At 39.4% G+C, this 23,099-nt stretch overlaps 1 protein-coding gene across 4 annotated transcripts in view; it reads right to left on the bottom strand.

Moving 5' to 3' along the window:
- LOC130906442 (hexokinase-2-like) overlaps nt 1-16,004 on the bottom strand; it is a 31,443-nt gene extending 15,439 nt beyond the window's left edge. Inside the window, exons 1-18 of one of the 4 annotated variants that reach the window (XR_009061323.1) lie at nt 15,896-16,004; nt 14,913-15,028; nt 14,657-14,744; nt 14,187-14,305; nt 13,364-14,002; nt 13,007-13,125; nt 11,106-11,205; nt 10,933-11,037; nt 7,469-7,491; nt 7,195-7,382; nt 6,864-6,904; nt 6,691-6,778; nt 6,136-6,366; nt 6,006-6,072; nt 2,494-2,602; nt 2,368-2,413; nt 1,870-1,903; nt 13-1,628 (exon numbers count right to left, since the gene is read on the bottom strand). The gene's annotated coding sequence lies outside the window, so the exon portion shown is untranslated. Of the gene's footprint in view, nt 1-12; nt 1,629-1,869; nt 1,904-2,367; nt 2,414-2,493; nt 2,603-6,005; nt 6,073-6,135; nt 6,367-6,690; nt 6,779-6,863; nt 6,905-7,194; nt 7,383-7,468; nt 7,492-10,932; nt 11,038-11,105; nt 11,206-13,006; nt 13,126-13,363; nt 14,003-14,186; nt 14,306-14,656; nt 14,745-14,912; nt 15,029-15,895 lie in introns of those variants that run through there. The other 3 variants (XR_009061325.1, XR_009061324.1, XM_057820794.1) reach the window with 3 other exon arrangements.
- Between the last annotated feature and the right edge of the window lie 7,095 nt (nt 16,005-23,099).

Genomic DNA, 23,099 nt, shown 5'->3' with positions numbered 1-23,099 from the left:
GGCGTCACTCACCTGCTATGTCCTCTCCCAAACTGAGTATGCTCAGCCATCCGGCCAGAGGGAGAAAGTGACAGCACATGTAGGAGGAAAAAAATTCAATAATACAAGCAGGCACATGAAGAGGGCAGCAGCGAGAAGCTGATTGTGACATTGCGAAAACCCAAGTGTGCGTCAAAGTGCCTCACTCACACACACTTAAGGGGAAATACAAAAACTCCAGCCTGATGAAATGTAAAGGGTACTTTGTAACAACATAGGGTGAATTTCTTATTAAATTAATCCCTCTAAAAACTCACTCGTGACCTGTATACTGTATATAGAGGCCACATCTCTGTGATTTATTTTTATGATTTTTTTTTTTTTTTTAATGAATAAAAAAATATACTGTAGTTATGACACCCGATACAACTCTAGAGTTGTTGTTTTTTCATAATACCGTATTTACCTCTTTGCTTGCAAATGACAACCATACACATCCAATAAATTTAAACTGGCTCTGAATACTGAACTTTCAGTGCCATTGAGAGCATTAGACATCCAATCCATTTGGAGTCGGTGGCCCTTCCCAGTCCAAACAGATTGAACGTCTAGAGTCGTCAATGGCAGCCAATGAATGCCCTAAAAACGGTTAGTGAAACTGGTAAATAGTTATACTTGTATAGCGCCTTTCCACCTTCGCAGACCTCAAAGTGCTTTACACTACATCCCCATCCACCTACTGGTGACGCAGCACCAGGAGCAACATGGGGTAAAATATCTTGCTCAAAGATACTTAGACGAGTTCATCAGGGCAGAGAATCAAACCCACAACCTCTGGGTTGGGGGACAACTACTCTACCACTGAGCCACGCCACTCCAGACCTATTTTTTCCCCAAACAAATTGGGAATATTCAAACTCTAAAATTAAATAAGGCATCAAACGGTCTCATTGGAAAACTGTTTGAAAAAAGAAAAAAAGAAAATAGAAAAACATTTCTGTAAAACATTGTATCCTAAAGTAATCACGTCGAGCAACAAGCTACAGTACTAACCCTCTCAATTTTCTTGCAACCAAAATCACTTTCACACAAAAAGTTCTGTATATTAAATATAGCCAATTTCATCAAATAAAGTCGAATGAAAATTACAAAATTCATCTGAGAAAAATTTGTCATTTATTAGACATGTATTGAGAAACAGGAAATTGATACAGAATACAATTTATTGAAGTGCATCAGTTTAAATCCTTCACTCCCATTGATGATAACAGATGTCCAATCATGTGGCGTCCAACCTTCATGTGTGAATTTTTTTTTTTACTAGAAGACATCTGATCCGTTTCAAATGGGAGGCGCTGGTCGGCGCCTCCCAGTTGAATGATCGGCCGTCAATCGTCGTCAATGGTAGCCAATGATTTAAAGAATTTCTGGCGTTTACCATCTTTGTTAAGGCTCGTCGGGCATTTCCCCTCATCCTTCACCTTGGTTTGTGACCTGGCTTCTTCAGCCGCCGCCGCCGCTTAAAGTCCACGAGGCAATCAGTGACCTCTGAGATGGGTGTGAACGACCTAATGGGTGAGTTGCAAATATCTGCCATGGAAACAGCCGCCGTCTCTTCCTCGTCGTCATCCAGAAGGTCGATGACATCGCTGAATGTGAGCAAGATTGGATTCTTATTGGGGGTGGGAGTCCATTAAAAGAAAATCTAATTAATGAGCCACTTTGTAATTAGTTAATAATTGTGATTAATCACATTTTTATCGCACAATACTATTTGTCCCAAAAATATTATCATTTTTTAAATTCAGCTAATAGAATTGTTCGCAATGGCGTTATGGCTTTAAATTAAGAAACTTTGAAGACTTTAGAACTGAGCTGACACCAACTTACCCTTGCTGGAGTTTGCAACTGGATGGACCGGCTCCTACAAATGAACATACATACCGGTAGTCAGGTCCAGAAATGACGCAATTCTCATCTTTTTGGCTCTAACGCCATTACATCGGTTGTCACATTACATTTGGTCTCCTCACTTATTTACTTCCACTGACAGCGATGGACATCAAAATAAATTTTTAACTGGGATGGCTGACATTGATTGAGGTTTCAGTGCCATTGACGACGCTATACGTCCAATCCATTTTGACTGGGAGTCAAGTTTTTTTGTGAATGTTAACTTGACCTTAAAAAGTGGGAATGGTTGATTGCAAACTGTAGTAAGTCCTAAAACTGTTCAACTGAGTTGTTGTAAACCACATCTTGTTTCTTTGGCGTTTTGTTTTGTCCAAAAGGCAAAGTTTCCTTGGAATACAAGTGCCCAAAATCTACTCATCATAAATATCGACTGGCTTTGACATGAACAGATGGCAATTGTCACAATAGGCTTACCTGCATGCCTGCTCTCTATATCTTCCAAAGCTTTCAACAGATTTCCCTTCAGGAAGTTTAAAAAAAAAAAAATCAATGTGACAAACACCCAAATAAATTTGTAAAAATAAATGTAGGTAGTCTTACTCCAACTCTGTTGTCTTTTGTCGTCCGCTGTTGAATGCAGAGCTCAGTATGCGCACCGTAGTCTCGCCGAGCCACCACCTTTTGGCAGACATAACATTTCTCCTGGATTCTATAAGGGAGAAATACCATCAGAATTTACTCTCCTTTTAGGTTTGGTTCAATTGCACACTTAAAATGCAACTCTGCTGTATCAGTCCACTCATCAGAGTTTAACCCTTTAACACCAAACGTGTCGGCGGCGAAAAAATTCCGTATATCATCTATGAAGCCTTGTCACGCTGTAATTACGTCACCTACGTAAATCATCGATCGAGGCGCCAAATAAAGAGAGGGAGGCAAGGTAGCCAGTTTGATTGAGCAGGCAACTTTTGAAACGTGCGGAATGAATCGAAAACTAAATTTAGCGCACGTTAATGCCTTATTTCATCAACTCAAGGAAGTGGATGAGCCGGATTTGTCGTTGTTTTCTTCGGATGAGTCGGCGTCTCGGCGAGTGAGAAGTGACAGCAGCGCGCAAATGGCAGAAGAGTGGGCTGTGTGACGTAGCATAGCTCTGTGTCCTGTTCAAGAGGAAACTGAGTGGCATGCCTGAAAAAAATTTAACTGGTTTGTGGTCAATATTTTGAAAATACTTTTTTTCCATGTTATATTTAATTTTTTTTTTCTTCACTATGAATCTTTTCAAATTGTGTAAAGATGTGTGTGTTCGAGAAGCTTGATTGCATGTATATACTTTTGATAAGGTGATGGTACAATACCTAACCTCACAGAGATATCCTCCAAACACTTTTTTGTGTTAGATGACATATATGTATTTACAGTGTATCACAAAAGTGAGTACACCCCTCGCATTTCTGCAGACATTTAAGTATATCTTTTCATGGGACAACAATGACAAAAGGACACTTTGACACAATGAAAAGTAGTCTGTGAGCAGCTTATATAATAGAGTTATTTTCCCCTTAAAATAACTCAAAATATAGCCATTAATATCTAAACCCCTGGAAACAAAAGTGAGTACACCCCTTAGTGAAAGTTGTCAATATTTACATACAACATGTCAACTGTCAATATTTTGTGTGGCCACCACTATTATCCAGAACTGCCTTAACTCTCCTGGGCATGGAGCTGACCAGAGCTTCAAAGGTTGCCACTTGAATGCTCTTCCACCCCTCCATGACGACTTTGCAGAGCTGCCAGAAATTTGAGACTTGCGCACCTCCACCTTCCGCTTGAGGACCCCCCCAAAGATGTTCTATTGGGTTCAAGTCTGGAGACATGTTTGGCCAGTCCATCACCTTTACCCTCAGCCTCTTCAGTAAAGCAGTGGTCATTTTGGTGGTGTGTTTGGGGTCAATGTCATGCTGGAACACTGCCGTGCAACCCAGTTTCTGGAGGGAGGGGATCATGCTCTGCTGCAGTATTTCACAGTACAGTTGGAGTTCATGTTTCCCTCAATGGAATGTAACTGTCCAACACCTGCAGCACTCATGCAGCCCCAGACTTTGACATTCCCACCACCATGCTTGACTGTAGGCATGACACACTTATCTTTGTACTCCTCACCTGGTCGCCGCCACACATGCTTGAGTCCATCGGAACCAAACAAATTAATCTTTGTCTCATTAGACCATAGGACATGGTTCCAGTAATCCATGTGCTCTGTTGACATGTCTTAAGCAAACTGTTTGCGGGCTTTCTTGTGTACTGTCTTCAGAAGAGGCTTCCTCCTGGGATGACAGCCACGCACACTAATTTGATGTAGAGTGCGGCGTATGGTCTGAGCACTAACAGGCTGACCCCCACCTCTTCTATCTCTACAGCAATGCTGACAGCGCTCCTGCAACGATCTTTCAAAGAAAGCATTTGGATGTGACGCTCAGCACGTGCGCTTAGCTTCTTTGGACGACCAACCCGAGGCCTGTTCTGAGTGGACCCTGCTCTTTTAAAACGCTGGATGATCTTAGCCACTGTGCTGCAGCTCGGTTTCCGGGTGTTGGCAATCTTCACGTAGCCTTGGCCATCTTCATGTAGCGCGAAAAAAACGTCTTTTAATATCCTCAGAGAGTTCTTTGACATGTGGTGCCATTTTGGAACTTTCAGTGACCAGTATGAGAGAGTTTGAGAGCTGTACTACAAATTTGAACACACCTGCTCCCTATGCACACCTGGACCTAGTAACACTAACAAGTCATGTGACATTTTGGAGGGAAACTGACAAGCAGTACTCAATTTGGACATTTAGGGATGTAGTTTCGAAGGGGTGTACTCACTTTTGCTGCCAGGGGTTTGGATATTAATGGCTATATTTTGAAGGGAAAATAAATAAACTATTATATAAGCTGCACGCAGACTACTTTTCATTGTGTCAAAGTGTCATTTTTTTTCAGTGTTGTCCCATGAAAAGATATACTTAAATAACTGCAGAAATGTGAGGGGTGTACTCACTTTTGTGATACACTGTATATATTCACTATATTGCACTGTATATAACCTGTTTTGACCATAATACGTGTAAAGGCCAAAAACGCCTATGACCATACCTGCTGTTTGCGTTGAATTGTCAAACATGAAATTATTTCTTTTCTTTTGTTGTTGTTGTTGTTGAATGTTTATCCTAACAAGTTGAATAAATATGATCAAGCTTCAAAACAGTTGATCGAGCATGTTTGGTTGTCAATGGCACATCAATATTACAAATTTTGACAAAAGATTTGGGGATTTTTTTTGTCTTTTTTTGGTCCAAAATGTTGATTATAATTGATCAGTGAAGAAAACAACAGTTTGGACATGAAGGTTATGGTGTCCTGAAAAAAGGGACCACACCTGGCCATTGTTAACATTTTTTTCTTTGAAATATAAAGGCAACTTCAAAGGCATACAAATTCGACCAAAACAGGCTTAGGTGTTAGAGGGTAATTGGAAGTCTATCTTTGTCAATTGTAGGCTATGAGTTAAATACTATGAAATTGAATAAAAAGATACTAACTTTAAGAGTTATTGAGGGGCTATAACCAGAGTATGTTTGTGTTTTTATTCATTTTATCTTCATTAATTTATCATGTATTCAATAAAAAGTGATTAAAAATAAAAAGTGTATTTATAATCATAATTGAGGTCTGGCGTCCACATATGTGGACGTCACTTTTTGAGGCATATTGGCCACATAAGCATAGAAATGTTAATTTGGCCTACATGACCCAAAATGGGATGTTCAAATATGTGAATGCCAGGTCTTTATTGCATTTTTTTAATTACCAAAAATTGGCACTTTCCTGACAAAGAAAAAAAAGTTGTTGAAAGTTGAAATAATGAACAAAATTCAAGAAAATAAAGTGCAAAACGATCTTTTCGTTACCCTCTAGTGCTGTCATCCCAAAATACAAAGTTATAACTTCCCAAAGAAAAAAAAAACGTTTTCTTGTGAAATAATCTGTTGAATGACTAATAGCTATATTTCCTTTTGGGCAAAAAACAAAAAAACTCAATTCTTTTTTCTTAATCATCCGTACTTGTCAGTGGACGAGGCGTCGCCCTCTTCTGTTGTTCTCCTCCTCTTCCTTCGCGGCCTCAAGGATACTACAGCGACATCAAGTGGTGAAAAAGCTGAAAAGTATTTTTGGAAGATCTCTTTTCTCCAACCTTGCAAAAATTGGTCACCAAGTCCCCCGTCGTCCTCGGTCTCTGCCTCGTCGTTGCAGAATGCCGCGTGCTGTTCAATCTCATCAATGGCGAATGTTCCCTGACAAATGGGACACTCCATGGCAGCTTCCGGCTCGGGTGAACGCAACACCGTAGGTACGCTTTCTTCCTCATGTGTCGCACCATAGCTGCTGACAAGATGGTTTGTCTGATTCTCTCTGTTGGCAGAGACTGCAACAAAATTAAAGAATAGCTTAAGAGCATCCACCAGGCATGCTTAATTGGACAGTCGTTTCACTCATTGCCTGTCATTGACGGCACGAGACGACCAATCCATTTTGACTGAAAGGAGTGAATGAGCTCAAATACTTATAATAGATTGGACGTCTAGCGCAGTCAATGGCAGTTAATGGGTCGAACAACATAATGGCCCTGCCTCCAAAGGAAACCCTAACAATGCGACTAAGATGAATTTGGCACTCCTGCTCTAATTAATGAGATTATTTTTGCTTATTGTGTCTCAACCCTAATAGATTTCCTTCGAAAAAAATTCACCTTTCCTCATGTGCTCCTCATCCCCGAGCTTTTGGATATCTGACTCGTGGCTTCTCTTTGTAGTTTCGGGGCATTTCGGGCTGTTGGGCTACAGGATACGACAGAACAAAAGATGGTGAGATCATGTAAAATCAAGCAACTTCCATCGCAAACGCAGCAGTACTTTTATATACCTTAAATATATCGGTGTGACAATCCTGACTCATTTGGGTCTCTGTGGGCATAAAACAAGACAGAATAACCACAGAGTACTAAAATATATTTGACAGTTCTTCTCTTGTATTTCCATGTACTTTTTTGCGAACTCTTCTCATTATTGTGACGAAACATAAAACAAAAAAATGCAGATACTCAACCAAATGCTTGCTTAGGGCAATATTATCTTTACGTTTTTTTTTTTGTCTGGAACGGATCAGAACATTTTAAATAATTTCAAATGGGAAAGATGATTTAACCCTCTAGAGGTCAGTGACTGAGGCTCGATGTCTAATCCATTTTGTTTACCTGGACAAACCAAACTCTCGTCGGTATCTGTCAGATCTCCAGTCTCACATGGATTCCCACTCTGCTGCTGCTGCTGCTGATGCTCTTCCTCCTCTTCAACCTCCTCCATCGTTCTTGTTTCCATCTCACCCAGATGGCTGACCGTGTCCTGATTACCAAGCTTTCGTTTTTTTCTGCCGCCACACCTGCTATACATAGATGGAAATCAGTCTACGGTTAACTACTTTCTGTCAGGATCAAAAATAAAATGTTGAAGGGCATGACAGGTTTTTACCTTTGTGGAATCTCAGGTAATTTCTGGAACAAAAAGTAATAACCAGTCACATGTCAGATTTCAGCACTTTGCAGCTTTAGTCAACTACATATAAAATTTTATTCTAACTAGGGCTGCGCAATATGGCTTAATAATAGAGCTGAAACGAATACTCGAGCAACTCGAGTTTAAAAACTGATCCGAGTAATTTTATTCACCTCGAGTAATCGTTTATTTTGACAGCTCTAAGCATCACGTTTTGCTTGGACTACTTTTAATGCCGCCTTTGTTTAAAAAAACTTACATCAGCCGACAGCCGCCACAAACGACGCGGACGTTGCTAAATACTAGCCCGCACGATGCTACGTTGATAGCAGGTAGCGTCTGATGAGTCTCATAGAGATCACATGTATGTTGAACTAGATGCGAAATGACAGACTCGGCCACGTCTGGGCAGCGTTAGTAAACAGCCGCCATCTTAAAGCAGTAGAGCACTAAGCGCTGATAAAGAGCACTAAGCGCTAATAAATAAGATTAACGTGATTGTCACTAGCTCACGTAACGTTTGCCTTGTGGAGGGCTAGGTTTCTATTAATTATGACCACTGTCGATGCGTGGCTAAAGTGTCTTACATACAGGCTTTAACATAACATAGCGTTGTGGAGTGATGAGGGTGTAATATAAAAACTCAATAATGCTAACTATCAATTTTAGCTCAGCAGTCATTGCTGGATAAAACACCAAGTAGCACTGGTCCCTAATGTGCTCCAATACAGCCTGTATCATACATTTATTTTGAACACTGCAAAAACTCAAAATCCTATCAGGACTTACAGTTTAGACTAACTTAAAACTTAACTAGAACTTAAAAATGGCTTGACACAAATAGAAATTCAATTGAAACAAGTGGGAAAGAATCCTAATTTTTAAGTGATGTGTGTTATCAAGCGTAACGGCATTTTTAGATATATATTTTTTTTTTTTTTTTTTTTTAAATACGATCTAAAGGTTTTTTGAGTGAAAGCAGTGAATTAGTCTTTTTTTTTATTCTAGTTACAGCTGAGATGCAATTGTTGGCTGTTTTCAACAATATACATAGAAAATAAAGACATTGATTGACTGAAAATGGTTCAAGATTAGATGAAATGTCTTGTTTTCTCATGTATATTTATAATTGCTCTTCACCTAAAAATATATTTGTTTTATCCGATTAATCGATAGAATTTTCGATTACTCGATTACTGAAATATTCGATAGCTGCAGCCCTACTTAATAATAATACTTTTTTTTGCCAAAATTTGGTTTATGATATTTGCAGCTCTTTTTTTCTCCCACTTTTTAAGGTGACAATTTAAAAAACTGTTTAACCTGTTCTAGGTCAATTCACCATGTAATATATTTTGTTCCCAGGTTCTAAGTGGTATTTCCTAGTTTGTTTCGTCGCATTGACATATAAAACACTTTTCCCCAAAAAGTTTGGATTTGTGGTCACGACTTTGAAATTGTATTTTCCACTTTTCTTTACTGTTGTACTTTCTAATGCTTTTATTTATATACATGTACATTGTCCTCCTTATTTTATATACTTAGTTTGACCTGAAAATGACATTTAACAAATACTTTTTGAATAATTAGGACGTAAAATCGGAAATTTTGAATATAGCCTCTAATTTTAGCAAAACCAAACTTTTACCTTTAGTGGCACTTTTTCATTTACTTTGGACCCAAGCGACACAAATAAAATGATTACACAGATAATGATATTCCTCCCATTTTAAATGGATTGGATGCATATCCTTGTCAATGGCAGCAAATGAGTGAAATAACATATTTTTTAATGAATTTAATGGTTTGGGGGGCATAACTTTGTTATATCTCGGTATTTAACCATTTTCAATTCCATTTCCTTTTAACAATAACATTAAAAGAAAGGTAAATCCAATTCAATAATGTTTATAATTTTGAAAGATTTATTCTAAATTGTATTCAATCTTCCGCTGTAAATTAAAGGGTAGATTTTGTTTTTTATTTTAGATTTGTTTAGTTTGTGTGTGTTTTGGGTTTCTTTGTGAAGTATCACTTCAAGAACCAATTAAGCACCAGAATGGTTCTTAAAAAGTACCGAGTAGTAAAGGCTAAGGATATCTCGACCCGATACTCTGCATCGGTATTGGGACCCGATACGACTATTTTTGGAGTACTGAATTTAGTCACAAGATTGAATTCAATACAGTAGTCACGTATTTTCAGTGCCATCGTGCTTTTTGGCTGCTGTAAATCAAACCACTAGGCAATTATGTCCGCTTAGTGAGACTTTTGCTTTTTAGAAACTAATGGTAGTAACAGAGCATCATGTAATATTCTTGAGGAAGAACCAGCAGAGCTCTGTTTAATATAAAAAAAATAAAATAACATGTTTTCCATTATTTTTTTACTGGTCCAAAACCAAGTATTCGTTCGGCATCAGTGTTGGCAAAATATACATTGAGGAAAAAAAAAACAAATCGAAAGTAAAAAACACCATCATTGGGACATTCCGAGTAACGGATATCTGATAAAGATACCCATCCCTACTCGTTTCTTTTTCATAAATATGGGAAAATGCCCAATAAAACAAAAAATAGGATTCAGAAATTTAAAAAATGCCCAAATAGTTGACTGTAAACTCAATCAGGTGAATGATTCTTGAATGATAAAAAAAAAATACAGTCAATATTGGTGGTTATGATCCTCTATGCCAGGGGTGTCCAAACTTTTTGCAAAGGGAGCCAGATTTGGTGTGGTAAAAATGTGGGGGGCCGACCTTGGCTGACGTCCTTCACGTAGAACAATATATTTAAGCACATTTTAGCAAGCCATTCTGTGTGTCACATTTGCTTTATTATTTTTTTAAATTAATAATTTCAAGAATCTCGCAACTAGCCTTTGTGGTGTTCTCTTTCGACTCTCAGGCTCTTGCGAAATACCGCTGCTGTGAAATTAAACTAGCTTCAAGTTGCTTCAATTTCTTGCTGCGTTTCTTCCCTCTAATCTTGTTGTACACGTCAGCGTGTCTTGTTTGGTAATATCGCCTTACATTAAACTCTTTAAAAACAGCGACTGTCTCTTTTCAAATGAGGCAGACACAGTTGTTGCATATTTTAGTAAAGAAATAGTCCTATATCCACCTAACCTTGAGGCGTCAGCCGTCGCAGTCAACTTTTTTGTTGTTGATTGTCGCCATTTTAGAAAATTGTAAGGGTCACACGGGGTAATGTTGCTTAGAGTGCTGTCTTTTAGTGGGTAAATGAGGAGCAGCATTTAGTGTGTAAGCTACTTCATATGCTGGTAGCAGTACTGCTGACCAATTTATTAAGTCTGTGTGCGGGCCAGACCTTATTGATTTTACGACAGAGGCTAGGGGCCGGATGAAATTTAACCACGGGCCGCATTTGGCCCCCTGGCCGGACTTTGGACATGCCTGCTCTATGCGCTTTAGCCATTACCTCTGATAGAGGGAGAATGGGATCCCCCCATGGGGCCTTTCTCAGCAGACTCCTCTGTGCCTCCTTTAGACAGTTTGCATACACCTCAAACTGGGTTACGATGACCTGAAAGCAAGATACGGCGAGTTCCAACTACAACAGTACTCTCAGTGCTATTACGTAGAGCTGACTACCTGCGTGTAGGCGTCTGGGTCCAGACCGCGAGGACAGAAGGGGACACCCCAGTAGTAGTGAACAGTCGGCTGGGAGGGGACAAACCGCTGTTCGTTTAGGCTGGAAGCACAAAGTTGTGAAGCATTTAGGAAGTGGGCTAACATATTGCATTGGTTAACCTTTTCTAGGACATTCATTGGCTGCCGCTGACAGAGTTAGACATCCAATCTATTTGACCAGGGAGGGTCGAATGACGTCTTTGACTTGTAGTACAAATGAATTGGACGTTTAGCGCAATCAGTGGCACTAAAACATGAACATTTGCAGCTATTCCTCCCAGCTGTAATGAACTGGACGTCTATACTTTTCAATTGCAGGCAATGAGGGAATATTAAATATTCTCTAATATAAACAAAATACTAGCAAGTATTCTGAATAAATATAGTTTCTTACAAAATGTGATGTCCACATATGTAGTTTTTTCATATGACACTCAACTCTTTCAGTCAACTGACAATGATAAATGCCCAATTGTGTGGCTCTTTTCATCCTTCTGCTATGAATTGAAACAAGTTTGTCACGAGTAGACGTCCTCTCCCAATTGTCAATCTTCCCACTTCAAATGGATTGGACATCTATCGCCGTCAATGGCAGCCAATGAGTTAAAGTGCTAATGACAGCAAAAGCATGTTTATTAACTTTATTTCATATTTCACGTGGTATTTTATGCTCCTAAATGAAACGCTTGGATGTGTGTGGATGCAATCGATTCATTCAATTTTTTAATAACACAACATGAAAATGAGTGACTTCCGGCTCCAGTCTCGGGTTGATGAATGCGAATGTGATGGGTCACCATCTCACAACACAGCCATTGCTTCATAACATGCAGATGGGCTGTGGATTCAGCTATTTTGCAGATTAATTTTTTTAATTTTTCGCATCAGACCAGTCCAATGTGGTGCAGGCTTTTGTTTCTGCACCAGGGAGAGTGGTGTGAGGCTTTTTGGATTTCCAAAAGATTCTTTTTAACCGCGATGGGCAAAACAAGTCCGACAAGGTTGTCGGACAACCAAGGAACCATTGGACGGACAAGAAGGGATTAAGCTTTGTGTTTTATATTATGTCAAATACTGGGATCATGACAAACATTTTAATAGGCAGGTGGCTTGCATTTTGTAGGTGACAAACCAGAGAAGGCCACACGGCCGACGACCTTCCTCAGCTTGGCCACGACCAGCTCCGACATCGGCTGGTTTGTCCACCGATCATAGGCTATTTTCGGCGTTCATTTCCGGCGACGAGCAGTGCCAGCCCGCCTTTGTTTAAGCTCTTTCCTCTGTCTCTGAAGCCAGGGGCAGGCAAATGACAAAAGCCAGATTGACTCCCGTGGCATAAAATACCGTTCAGGAAAGGAAGAAGTCAGCAGTTTTAACCATTATGCAGTTATTTTGCCCTGCCATACTGAATAAATGCATTTTTAATATTTAATATTCCATTTAGCACAAGACTGTTAATTGTCATGAACATTTATTTAGCAATTGGGGCCAAATACTTAGATAAAAAGAAGATCCTGTAAAAATATTGGAGTTGAAAGATTGAAACAATGATGACATATTGCTGCTCTCTGTCGCATTTCTGAATCTTCCCCATCAATGGGCTGAATTCTAAATCAGATGAAATCGTGACCCTGCCAACGTCATCTTCCAAGTGGGGACAATAGAGCGCTATAATGACAGGCGGGGCTAAACGGCGGATTAAAAGACCAATTTCTCGTCATCTGCGCTTTGCCAAATTATTGTATATAGTCGAATCCTCTCAAAATATGATTCTAATTCATATAATAATACTATTTAAGATTTTTTTTATTCTGTCACAGGCACTTTAAGCAGCTGGAGAGCAATATTTGCCTTGTTTTTACCTGCAGCTGGCGGCGTTTGCCCCCAGGTCGACTTGGGTCTCGTCGTTCAAACAGACAGCTTCCACTGGAGTCCGTTGGAAGCGCTTCTCCTCTGGGAAGATTGGACTGCATGATCTTACCTACAGGGAAGGTTCAAAGACAGCCAATCTACAGAAGAACGCTAAAGCGTTTAAGGAACCCCTCCTACCTGGAAATCTAATATGCCTTTATGCAGACACAATACAAAAGCAGATCCCACAATCCAAACAAATGGCAAAAATCAGTGTTTGATTAAAAGATTTTTGTCAAACCCACTAAGCTGTTTCCACTGTTCACTTCCATGAAAAAAAGATCTGATCAAAAACCTACGGTAATTACCGTCTCATCTCTATCTTTGATGGTTCGACGAGGCGTCGAGTCACTGGTCAGCTCTGTTTCGGATGAGTCGCCAGCAATATCGGGAATGTTTTGCTCGTCTTCGCTTATCGACTGGGCATCTTGGTCGTGCGTTAAGTCTTTCCACGGCGAGACGGAATCATCTATTAAGAGTGTCGAGTTTATTGGGGAAGCAAATTTCTCAGAGGGCGTCGGGCTTCTTGGGAATACGGGGCTTAACGTCAGAGAGGTAGAAGGTCTTTCAGATGGGCTTGAGCTTTCCTGAGAATAAAAGATCCAGCCCGAGTTTGGTCCATCTCGACTCTTAGTTTTGGCATCCAGAGACTCGATGAGTCGCGTTCCATCGCCAAACACTGGGCTTTTTATACACTGTGTGCAATCGTCTCCCACGGCGCAATCGTCTCCTGTGTCTGACTCGGAGAAGAAGGGATTTTTTGGCCCAGCCAAAGAAGGGATTTCCTCAGGCAAGAGCTGCGAACAGACCACAAAGCCAACAGTCTCGCATGTCTGCAGCATGTCCTTGCTCAGACTGGGAACGGTCACTTTGGCTTCGCGGTCACACGCGGGGAAGACGGGGGATTCATGGAGCAGACAGTCTTCAGTCTGCGTGGAATCACCACTCTAGCAGAGAAAACCAACATCGTTATAAATTCATTGGCAGCCATTGATGGTGATAAATGAATTAGAGTTGCTGTAAAACTTGACTAGCATTACTGCTAAAGTTGTTGCCAACCAAGTCATGCTGACTTCAGTCTGACCTAATTGCACTTTGCTTTCAACTTTTACTTGAATGTACTGTACTTACACTCTCTCGGATGGCTCTCATCACGGCTACTTCTTCCTGTTGCACTTTGTGCGCAATGACGCCAGCTTCTTGCGCACTTTGATGGAGGGCCAAAGCCATCATCTCCTCATCTGTCATGTCTAATAAAGAAACATACAATGTAATAACTAACTTTACAAAGAAACAAATTCTATAAGTGGTTGTTAGATTTCCTTTATGGCAAAAAATAAATGAATAAAACATTCATATGTACTTGTTTTATTCATCCACAATAAAAAAAAAAAAAAAAACTAAAATTGATTTATAACATTGATTTATCAGCCAAACCTAACTTGCCATAAGGTTTGATGTGCATTTCAGACCGTTATACAAACCCTGGTGGCATAGCTGTCAGATTTGTTTTTTCAAAAAGCCAGAGACTGTCGATTGCAGATTTAAGTGCATGTGCGTGTTACCATACTTGTCTAACATTGAGTCGTGATGTTGTGTACCTTTGTACTTGGCTTTGTATTTCCTTTCTCGCCATCGTTTTTCTCGTTCTGACAAGACTGGGGACAGAAGCCAAGCTGAGCATTCATCCTGAAAGAACAGAGTTTAACCGGTCTTCTCAACAACAATTACAATGAAGCCTGCTATAATGTTAAAGCACATTAATGTATTATTTCTAAGATGTTCAAATATCTGAAAAGTCTACTAAAGTAAAAAGTATGAATACTTCTCTCATGTGGAATGTGTTCAATTCTCTACCTGTTCCTTCCCATCAGTGACACCTTTGTTTTCCTGTGCATCCAATGATGGGCTTTCAGGGGGTCTGTCCCTACTGCGTTGCTTCCTCAGGGACATCCTGCTTGGCTGTACTATAACTTTTAAAAACACACAACTTAACTCATTGGCAGCCACTGACGGCGCTAGACATCTGATTCATCTAAAGTGGGAGGAGTGGCAGGGAATGATCATTCAGAATGCAAGGAGGATTGAATGAACATTCATTCGCTGCCAGCCTCCCCACTTCAAGTAGAATGGAAATTCAGCAATTATAATTGATAATATGTAATTATATATCATTGTATGACAATGCCTTTAATCTCACCTGACTAATCCCTAGCTTCTAATTTCAAACATTTCATAACATTATTTGAAGCAAACCTTTGCTTTATGGGCCCAGCAGCTACAATGTTTGGTAAAGCGCAATTATAGACAAAATGCCAGTGTCCAGCTCTGTTTGTTTTTTAGGGTTATTTATTTTTCAGAATTGTAGGTATGCCTATACTCTATAAGCGAAACACTTTACAGATCCTCTCTGTGAAAAGTGCTACATAAATAAATGTATTGGTACTTATTTTTCCAGCTAAATTTGGTAGCATTCAACTTCAACGTCAACCGTCTTTAATGGCTAATATTTTCCACGTGAAACATAACAGTGACTTTTTTGGTCCATAAACTGTAGTATCAAACGGGAAACTCAGCTAAATTTACTTGTTTCATCAATTTGACATGAGTGACTAAGATAAAACTAAAATAAAACACTACCCGCCTGCTATGTTGGAGCTCGCCAACTGTCCATAACCAGCTACTGGTACCTCACGTTTTTAAAAGACAAAACAATATTCGTATTGTTTTTTAGAGCGTTCTAATGAGAAGTTAGCAACAACATGTAGCGAATGTTGTACAATCCTACAAATATCAGAAAAACTACTATAAAGGAAATAATTATGGTGAAAGGCACTCACGTCGGAGTTTTCTCTCACTTTCGCGGCGCCATGTTTGTTTCTGTATACGTCATGACGTCGCATTACGTATTTCAGCTTCTGTGATGATGCGTGCAAACAAGAAGAGGAGAGAGGGAACTTTAACATCCCCATCGTGTGAAGTCGGTAAGGTTCTTTGTTTACAACCGTGGTGGATGATGTAATCATTTTTTTTACTTAAGTAAAATTACAGATACAGGTGCAAAAAAATTCTAAAGTAAAAGTACAAGCATCTAAGAAAAAAGGTAATCAAGTAAATAACAAAAGTACTTGCTTTAAAATTTACAAGTAAAAACTAAAAGTATTTTCTACCGTTGCAAAATATATATATATATATATTCATTCATTTTCCATGCCGCTTATCCTCACGAGGGTCACGGAATATGTGTGTGTATATATACATACATATATACATACATACATACATACATGCAGTACATACATATACTGTATGTATGTATATATATATATATATATATATATATATATATATATATATATATATATATATATATATATATATATATATATATATGGCGGAAAACACTCAGGTGACTTGAAGTTCCGCTCTGAGACCCCCAATTTAGCCAACTTTCAAAGTTGTCCGATATGCGTGTGTGATACATCATTGGAAAGCTTAAAATCTCAATTTTCTGGGGGAAGAAAAATTTTAAACAGGAGAGCATTTTTTTTTATTTTTTTTATGTTTTTTAAACAGCAAAACCCTATCTGGAGGTGAGAGCACGCAAGAACAGAATTAGAGACGCCATGACTTTAACGAGATATTATCGCGTACTTACCTTGTTTCGATCCAAAAACTCCATGCAGCATGTATCACTGAGTGTCAAGACACAGCTGTGAATGGCCACAGCTGGATTTTTGGGGGATTTTATGGGTGAAACATGGTAATATAACAAGGGTCGTGATGCAGAAATCGCAGACATCAATGAGTGGTCGAGATGTTTTTTTTTTCATATATTTACCCTTTTAAAGTTTTTTTTCAACTTTTTTTTGTTTGGATCGATTATTTATCATCTAACATATCGGAGAAAATGCGAAAATAACAAAAAAAAATACAATTAAGCGATAGTTATGAGGTAGATATCCGTGACATTTTTACAGACGCCATTTTTTTCATTGTGACATATTTTGTTCAAAAGTTTAAAATATGTGAGTGAATAATATTTTAAAGTTGCTTTTTTTTTTTTAAACGAAACATGAGACATCAATTAATAATTCCAAGCTAAAAACGACAGACATTTTGAATAATAAATATAATTAATTATCTTCGTTTTATGGCTGGGTTGAAACAAAAGCGGTTGCGCGACGTCTGTAAACGGGGGTTTCCAGGGTAAAACAGACAAATTAAAAATAGTTGGGGGGCTTAATGCGCCATGAATCTGCTATGGCTGTTGTTTTGTTTTGGCTTAAAATACAGCAGTTTCTTTTACAGAGGAGTGCAAGAGCAGAAACTGCTTTTTCAGTCTTGTCAGTGTTTTCCGCCATATACATATGTATATATACAGTGGGGAGAACAAGTATTTGATACACTGCCAATGGGAAAACCCATTGACAGTGTATCAAAAACTTGTTCTCCCCACTGTATATATATAAATATATATATATATATATTAGGGCTGTCAAACGATTAAAATTTTTAATCGAGTTAATTACAGCTTAAAAATTAATTAATCATAATTTATCACAATTAATCGCAATTCAAACCATCTATAAAATATGCCATATTTTTCTGTAAATTATATATATATTCTGTAAAATAAATTGTTGGAATGTAAAGAAGACACAAGATGGATATATACAGTGGGGAGAACAAGTATTTGATACACTGCCAATGGGTTTTCCCAATGGCAGTGTATCAAATACTTGTTCTCCCCACTGTACATTCAACATACGGTACATAAGGACTGTAGTGGGCATTTCACTCTACTGTCATTTAAATCTGTCTATGCTGTCCTCACTCCGAAGCGTCTACTTTTTCCAAAGCTAGACAGCTAGTGAACGACGCCTTAATAATCAGACTTCTTCCTTTTTCATCTGATTTATTAATAAAATAGCCTCAAACCATTGTCCTCTTTAGACCGTCGTAAAACTACCAAAAAAAAGTACACAAGCATTGCATTAGCAACAACGTTAGCTTAGCACGCTATACAGGTTCACTAAACATCAACAAAAAGCGTCTCATACAAAAAATAGAACATTTCACTTACTAACATAATATGTACATTCTTTACAACAACCATACTTACTTACTGACAAATCTTGTCCAAGGATCATATAAGCACAACATTACAACGTAGGCGTCAGCCCGAGACGTCATATTGAACTGGCAAGAAAAAAATAAACCATGTCGCAAAACGACCACAAGAGTTAGCTGTTAGCACAAAAAGCCTTGCTGTAAAACTTACCAAAAGGCAGACTACTGTCTGAGCGGGACATGTGCGTTAATTGCGTCAAATATTTTAACGTGATTAATTTAAAAAATAAATTACCGCGCGTTAACGCGATAATTTTGACAGCCCTAATATATATATATATATATATATATATATATATATAAAACACGTTGTAGATCTGAATGAATCAAATATTTTTATTAAATACTTTGTTCATTCCATAGTTGAACGTGCTGACAACAAAGTCAGACAAAGATTATCCATGAAAATGAAATGTATCAACCCATGGATGTCCGGATTTTGATTTATACTCAAAATGAAAGTGGGAAAACACACTACAGGCTGATCCAACTTTTATGTAATGTCCTTTATACAAGTCAAAATGAAGCTTATAGTGTGTTTGGCCTCTGCATGCTTGTATGACCTCCCTGCAATGCCTGGGCATGCTCCAGATGAGGTGGCGGATGTTCTCCTGAGGGATTTCCACCCAGATCTGGACCAGCACATCACTGAGTTCCTGGACAGTTTGAGGACCAACATGTCGTCCTGTAGGAGATTCCAGGACACAGGTAGTTACTCCAGGAGAGCTGGACAGGGCCGTAGAAGATCCTTAAACCCTCAGCAGGATCGGGATCCACTCCTTTGTTCAAGGAGGGACAGGATGAACACTGCCAGAGCCCTACAAAATGACCTCCAGCAGGCCACTGGAGTGAATGTTTCTGACCAAACAAACAGAAACGGGCTCCATGAGGATGGCCTGAGTGCCTGACATCCTGTAGTGAGCCCTGTGTTCACTGCCAATCACCATAGAGCTTGATTGGCATTTGCCATAGACCACCAGAATTTGCTCCTATGCCACTGGCTCTGTGCTCTTCACCGATGAAAGCAGGTTCAACCTGAGCACATGCGACAGACGTGAAAGGGTCCGGAGATCCCATTGATAACGTTATGGTGCCTGTAACATCATTCAGCATGACCGGTGTGGTGGTGGGTCAGTGATGGTCAGGGAAGGCATATCCCTGGAAGAACACACAGACCTCTACAGGTTAGATGATGGCACCCTGACTGCTATTAAGTATCGGGATGAAATCTTTGGACTCATTGTCATAAGCTACGCTTGTACAGTGGGACCTGGGTTCCTCCTGGTCCACGACAATGCCCAACTTCATGTGGCTGTAGTATGCAACAGTTCCTGAAGGAAGAAGGAATTAATAACATTGACTGGCCCCCATGTTTGCCTGACCTAAATCCAATAGAACACCTATGGGACATTGTGTTTAAGTCCATCTGGCAAAGCCAGGTTGCTCCTCAGACTGTCCAGGAGCTCAGTGATGCCCTGGTCCAGATTTGGGAGGAGATTCCCTAGGACACCCTCTGTCGTCTCATTAGGAGCATGCCCAGGCATTGCAGGGAGGTCATCCAGGCACGTGGAGATCACATACACTACCGTGCCTCATTTTGACTTGTTTACATGAAAGTTGAATCAGCCTGTAGTGTGGTTTTCCACTTTCATTTTGAGTATAACTCCAAATCCAGACCTCCTTGGGTTGATACATTTGATTTTCATTGATAATTTTTGTGTGATTTTTTTGTTAGCACATTCAACTATGGAATGAACAAAGTATTTAAGAAAAATATTTCATTTATTTATATCTACAATGTGTTACGTTAGTGTGTGTGTGTGACCGGTGGGTTTAGACTCTTCGTTGTATGTGTAGTTTGAAATGACGACGGGAGTCAAGAGTGTGGTGTGACTTGCTTTTAATCTGATAAAAGTCTGAAAAAGTCAAACCTCCCGTTAAACGTGGCTTTAACAATGTGCCCCTCCCCATCGCCATCCACACAGAAAAGTACGCGACATACTAGTACCCGATAACAGTCAGAAAAAGCCAATCCTCCCGTTAAACACGAATATAAAAAAGATATGCAATGCGATTTTGATACATGAATGCATGCCTGGAAATTACATTTCCTAACAAAACTCTTCACAGCTAAATGGCACTTACCTTCCCATCAACATCCATACAGAAAAGGGCAAAACTAATAAAGTGCACCCAAATTAAAGGGGAAGGTGTCACGTTAATAAATGACACAGAGGAAACAAACAACATACAAACAAAAAGTTCCAATGACACAGAGGAAACAAACAACATACAAACAAAAAGTTCCAACTTTGAAGGAGGATTGACAAAAATAAAATATATAAACTACCAAATTTTATGTAATTATAAAATATAAACATACAATATTAGCAAGTTTGATATACATCTGTTACATTTCATTTTGCCTACACTTATAAATTTGTAAAACTTTTCTTTTATCCTAGACAATAGTAGGTGGTTTATTTACCTGACATGCCTCGGCAAACACGTCCGCCTTCGTCAGAGGGTCACTGATGTTGGTGTGACGCGTCTTTATCAGCTGATGGATGAAGGCGTGACTCGCGTCACACCCTCTGCTGCCCATTCACTCTTCCAGAATGCTGTTCCAGGTCGAAGAGAGCATGTACGCCCCTTCGTCCCTGTTGATGGTCCTCGAGCACCGCTTGCGGATCTCATTGGCCTCCCTGCTCCAGCGCTGATGTTTGTTTTCTTCAATGCAGATGACTCTGGCCTTTTCCCAGTCCATGATGTGGTTTTCCCTTTTGCAGTGATCGGTATTGGCTGATTTGTGATGTTCTTGTTGTGATTGTTCTTTTATTGTCCTTGTTTGTCTCATTGCTGTCTCCTTTTCACATTCCTTCCTGTGTTCTGTTTTACTTGTAATAAAGCTCCTCCCTGTCTCCCCAATGTATGATTTATTGCATGATTTGCATGGAATTTCATATATTGAGTTGCATTTGTTTTCTGGATGGTTTTTGTCCTTTGGGTGGACCAATATTTGGTGGAGTGTTGTGTGTGGTTTGACCGGTGTGTTTATGTTATATTTTTTCATGACCCTTTGGATACATTCCATGACTCCCCTCACGTACGGCAATGTCACCCTATCTCTGTGTTCTTGTTTTGTTTGGTTTTTTTCCCCCCCGTGTTGTGTTGTTCTTGTTTTTGACCTGAACAACAATTGTCTTGTACCCTTTTCTATTGCCCGCTGTGAATACTGACACCTTTTTAATGCTTGTTGTATATGTTTTTCTTCCTGTGTTCTTTCTTCCGGGTCCGTTATTATGGCCAAACGTTCATGTAGTGTTCTGACTACTGACAGTTTGTGGATAGTGGGGTGTTCCGATGTCCATAGGAGGTATTGGTCGGTGTGTGGGGGTTTCCTGTGTACTTTTATTTTGATGTAGCTGTTGTCTGTGTGATGTATGTTTATGTCCAGAAAGGCTATGGATTGATCTATTTCTTCTTCATGGGTTAATTTGATGCTGCCGGTGGTGTCCATGGTGTTGAGGTGGTCCGTGAGTCACTCACCAAAGTCAGGCAAGGGTAATACAGTAGATGTCATATTTTGTTTCTCCAGGAATATCTTTACATCTTGATTTTCTTCAGTCAAAGTAATGTGATCACTGCGTGGGCTGTCTGTTGTTTAGTTGGTGACACATTTGTCTGGCTTGTTGCTAGAGCTGGTTCTTTATTTGTTTTTGGGTAACCCCAGTAAGAATGTGTAACTGTCCAAGTCAGACTTGGCATTTCGAGTCTTAACAGTTTCACTTGCATCACTGTTTTTTATTTCGAGATTTTGGTCTGTAGCAAGAGGAAGTTTGTTGGTCATGGGTTACTTTCTTCCGCTTTGTTCCTGTTGTGAACGTATTAGAGGAGCACTCTAAGGGCAGGCTTCCGCCTAAGCAGCCAAATTCAAAGCATTGCTATATTTGTTAGAGTGGGCACTCAACCTTTTCCCAAAATGTCATCAGTCTTCATATCACCTCCCCTGCAAATTTGAGTTAAATAAGTTATTCCGTCACCAAGTTATCGTGAACTTGCATTTATGACCTCTGTGACTTTTTACCTCACTCTAGTACAGGGGTGTTTTTTGTCGTGAGCGACACTGTAGTTATGGTTTTCTTCTGCGGGCCATTATATTGGTCCACCTAGATTGGGGGTGGTCAACAGGCATTTCTAGAGCCGCATGCAGCTCTTTAGCACTGCCAAAGTGCCTCCCTGGTGCTTTTCAAAAATGTTTGAAAATGGAAAAAGATGGGTGAGGGAAGCATTTTTTTTTTTAAATATGGTTTCTGTAGGAGGACAAAAATGACACAAACATTCCTAACATTTTCCCATGCTGTAAAAATGTGTAAAATAAATATTACATTTCAACATTTCTGTCAACTAAGATTTGCGTCATAGCCTGCGACATATGTTCCAATCAGCAGGGCAGCTGTTCTAAACAAACCGGCGGCTGTGTGATTGGCCTTGGATCCCAAAGGGGAAAAGAGAAAAACACCTGAGGATTCAAAGTTTCTTGGGCCGAACCATCTGCATTCATTGTCAATGCGGATGAATTGTCTGAATGTTTTCTCTGTAATGAGAAGTTGTCAAATCACAAAACAAGTAATGTGGAAAGACGTTTCCAGGGAAGGCATACTACATTTGCAGCCGATTACCCAATTGAGAATGAGAGAAAAAGTGTGATTGCATTAATTCTGGAGAAATTAGAGTAGCGCAAAAACAGATGTAAGAAGTAGATTGCATCTCCAAACTCCACTACTTTTTTGTTGCAACCTGGGAGATCACAGATGGTGACAAGTAAATGAAGGAGTCATTTATCAACATATCAGAACACCTATTTGCAGACTTCAGAAAAAAAATTGAGATAATACAGAAAATCAAAGA

The sequence above is a fragment of the Corythoichthys intestinalis genome, chromosome 18, assembly GCF_030265065.1.
Source record: "Corythoichthys intestinalis isolate RoL2023-P3 chromosome 18, ASM3026506v1, whole genome shotgun sequence".
NCBI lineage: Eukaryota > Metazoa > Chordata > Actinopteri > Syngnathiformes > Syngnathidae > Corythoichthys > Corythoichthys intestinalis.
Note: the sequence above shows the minus strand (reverse complement) of the source record. Positions and strands in the feature narration are given on the sequence as shown.